Here is a 4,370-nt window from a genome sequence, read left to right as displayed (position 1 = left end):
TAAATAGCAATGTATGCAATGATTATAAAAAGTACTTTTTTTTTTGGCTTGTATTTATTTTGTCAAGTATCCTGTTGAGTGCCTGTAGCAGTAGTGGAAATGAAATATATATGCCATGTACCATTTCCATGCTGTGGCCAAGACAGTTAAAATACAGAAAAGGAAAGGGGTGGGAATTGGTTGAATGAAACTTCCTGAAATGTTGCCAAGAGACTGGAGAAAAGATACTCCTCCTTGGTTAACTACATTGGATGAGAGGGTTTTTAATCGCACTAATGTTAAATCAACTAAAAGGAGAAATGATCTGTCAGATGCTCAGTCCTTTCAGCTCTGCCTCCTGAACTAGCCTTTTGATAAAGATATAAGCAAATATGTTGTGTGAGTAGTTTAAACTGTTCCATAGGTTATATATACACACAAATGTTTGCAAAGCTCAGGCTAGCTAAATGCCTGCATTTAGATTAAAAAGTAGGTCATTGGCCTTTTGAAGTGAATTTTGGGTGGTATGAGGAAGGCTGAAGAAATGGGACAAACTAAACCTGTGGTAGAAATGAGGCTTGTTCATTAGCTTGCAGCAAATCGTTTGTTTGCAATTGTTAGCTCAGAATTAACAAGTTTCAAAAGAATGCTTTATCTTCCCAGAGGGATGCAAGCCACTCAACTATTCAACTCTTTTCTCATGTTGATATATTCAGGGAAATGTGTAACTTTCCATGGTCAACTGATTAGCTCCCCAACCACACACATACACAATGATGGAAGAACAGATGCCATTGATTAAGCAATTACTCACCCTTTGCTGAAACCACCCTAAGGAGCACATTTGCACAGAATGATAAGTACTGCATATGCTGTCCTAGCCCAGAAAAACTGCTTCGCCTTCCAGCTGGAAAAGTGTTCCCAGGTAGGGCACATTAGGGCAGGAATATAAAAAAGTGTTCCCTGCAGGTAGGAGGAATGAGGAAGTGTTTCCTCTCTCTTCTCTAAGCAACAGGCTACCAGTTCTCTGATCAAGGGCAACTGATGATGCAAACTACATCTTCACTACAGGGCGAGTACGCTCCTGTTGACCACCCTTTGTGGAAATGGCTTGGGACCCCAAATTAAGCTAAGATAATTAAGCTACATCGACTACCTAGATAGAATTGTGTACCTTAATTTGACCTTCCACTGTAGTGTAGACCTACCCTAACACATAGGAAGACTAGAGTCCTTACTAGGCACAGACGTTAAAGATGAACAAAATAGAGAACCTGCACTATATGAGGTATAGTGCAGGATTACTTAAGAATTCCCTCCCATTGACTTCAGTGGGACATATTATGGGTTAAGATATTGCCCAGTTTGCATAATAGTGGCAGAATCTGGCCCAAGAGCAGCAAAAAGATGTTTTTCCAACTGTGAGTATGGCCAACAGTCTGAAAATAAAGGTGTCCTCTTCCTGGCTTATGTCTCATTAGTAACTCTGGCCCAACAGAGGGCTTCTTATAATGCTATTGAGGAAAAATATATTAAGTCAAAGATCTTTTTCAATTGGTATTTAATTAATATTTTACAGGTGGTACGAGATTCAAAAGAATCCAGCTTATCCCACATATTTTTGTTAAAAGGGTGAGGAAAAGGAGGTGAGTAGGAGCACTTTTTGGGTCCTTAAACAGGTATGATGTGGAAGTATTACAAGCAGCAGACCTCTTGGATAAGAGGGTGCCATTTTACACTTCTCTGATTCTCTTCATTAAGCTACATTTTTATATCTCAATAAATATTCAAGGGGTTTTGCAGATCTGCCTCTGATTTTTGCCTCTCAAGTCTCGTGTGAATATTTATAGGTGAAGTAATGTTTCAGGGCTTCATAGCTCCAAATGCGTGTCTTTCTGGATTCCCTCATTATACAGGCTTAGTCAATCTCAGCAGACTCTTTTAACTGACAGTAGTTCATGTATTTAACTAAAACTCATCAGCAACAATAAACAAGGAGATAAGAGAGCTGCTAAACTTTTTGCTTATCTCAGTTCTAGTACTTGGATCAAATTAACTCTGCCCATTACTTGGGAAGACAGACATTTCCATTATTAGTAACAAACCTTGTATAGTACACCATTTGGTCCAAGCTACCATGTAGTGCATGCAGAGCATGCCTATGTCCCAGATGCTAGCAGCTAGAATGAAGTGCTGTGTAGCTCAAGGCCATTTGATTATTCCACCCGCTCCCAGGCAAATAGAAAATATTCAAGTATTTTCCATGTTATTTTAAAACGACAACCGTACATTTAGCTGTAATGACCGAGATCAGCACTGCCCACATTGTCATTCATGTGATTTGTTAAACTTCATCTCCACCAGAACTGGCAGTGTTTTCTGAATCTGAGTAAAGCATAATGGGAGATTCTGATTTCAGCTGTTTCTATAAGAAGGGGCGAGGTGGCTATGAGGTTTCCTAATGGACGAAGAGTCTTTTTTTTTGTTCCAGGTTATGGTGTGAATCTATTCTGGGTTATTAGCAGTGGGTTTTTTTGTGCCTGTACCCAGCACCTGGGCAGCTCCAAGCACAGGATTGGCTGGAGGTGTTGGGAAGCCAGCTGAGTACCATCTCCTTTTTAAAAAAAAAAAGTGGACTAGTCATTAGTAACCAAAAAGTGTTTCTCCACAATGGCTGTTCTGAGTTTAGTGGTCCCAGTCCATTTTCTACAGGACATATACTTATCACAGCTACAAAGGACTGAATGGGTTTGGAGAGAGACTGATCCTGAAATCTTATTCAGGGAAGTGTGGAGGCATGTTGCCACAGAGAAGCTTGCACTGTAAATAACACAGTAGTTGCTTAATACAACTACTTATGGGAATTTAGGTCACACCTCCTTGAAGATTTGGAGTCAATTGGAAAGTGAGATTTTCCTGACTGCTCACCTTTTGCAACCAAGAGATTCTGCTTTTGGGGTGCTTGAGCTTTGTGGAGTGTAAGGTTTCATCTAGTGCAATAGTCTCTGATAAGTTCTACTTTTTCAAGTCTAAGATGGCAAACACATTCCATTATTTATTTTCTTCCTCATCTCACCACCCTGAAGTCAAGCATTTTCTCAGGTTATCTGGCTTTCAATGGTTAAAAATTACAATTAAAATGTACATTAGTTTCCAAGTGATAAAGAGTTAATAATTATAACTATAATTCAAATAGTTATAGCAGCAAAGACCATTATCAACCTGGCTCCAAATCAGAAAGATGGGTATACGCGCTGAGGCACGTTTAATGTTGGAACTCTTGCCAACTTGTTCTTTGAAAGCTTTGTCTATTTACCTTGCTATCCTGGCCTATGCTCAGAAATTAAACTGCTGCCAAAAACAGTGGCAGGCAATGGGCCTGCTATAGGGTAGCCTCCTCCAGAACTCCCCCCCCCCCACATCAAGAGGTCATTCTGCAAACCCCTGGTCATCAATCTCCCCACAAAGTCATAGCTCCCTAATTGAACTCCTTATTGGTCAGTCTTGAAGGAGCTTTCAGAAGAATTTCACACAACAAATTAAAATGGTAATAACATTAGACAATTACTCAGCTGGCCTCTGTCTATTCCTTAGGGCATTGAATCCAAGACTACTCCAGGCAACCTTATCTATTTCAGACTCATAGATCCTTCCTGTCTCCACAGTTCATGCAGGTCTCAAACCCTCTCAATTCTGCTGTCTGATATGTAGAGAATCAGCTGATCTCTTCTCAGGTGTGCCACCTTAATAACTAAGGAAAATTAGCAAGCCAGTTGGTAGGATTGATTATGTGGCACCCCCAATGACCCATTATCCACACTGACTACAAAACTTGGCTTTGCCCTCGCAACATACTGGAGTTACAGCCTCTTAGTATTCTTTTTTGGTATTCCAATTTATGCATCCTAGGCTTGTCTGCATCCTTTTAGTCACAGCGCTCTACTGGCATTGCATATTTAGTCATTGTCCACCATGACCCATAAGTCTTTCTCATAGTCACTATTTTCAAGGATAAAGTCCACCATCCTGCCTGAGGTTTCTGTTCCTGGATGTATGACCTTGGCATTGGCAGTATTAGATCACATGTTGTTTGCACTCAGCTTATCAAGTGATTTATGGATGAATCATGAGTCTGGCTTCCCTGTTTCAGACTCCTTTTCTTCTGAGGTCAGAGAGTGGCAAATATAGGTGTATCCTCCATGTACAAACTTCCCTGGAAAAAGCCTCCACTAGGGTCCACCGAGGAGCCGGCATCCCTCTGCCTAGTCTTGCTTCGGGGATCCATGATAGTGCTATGTGCTGAAATTCACAATGTGAGGTTCCATCTTCCTTCCCCTCAGTTGGGCTATCCAAAATGACCCCCACCCCACGTGTCAGTCTGAAGGGCGTGC

This window comes from Carettochelys insculpta, chromosome 5 (genome assembly GCF_033958435.1).
Source record: "Carettochelys insculpta isolate YL-2023 chromosome 5, ASM3395843v1, whole genome shotgun sequence".
Classification (NCBI taxonomy): Eukaryota; Metazoa; Chordata; order Testudines; family Carettochelyidae; genus Carettochelys; species Carettochelys insculpta.
Note: the sequence above shows the minus strand (reverse complement) of the source record.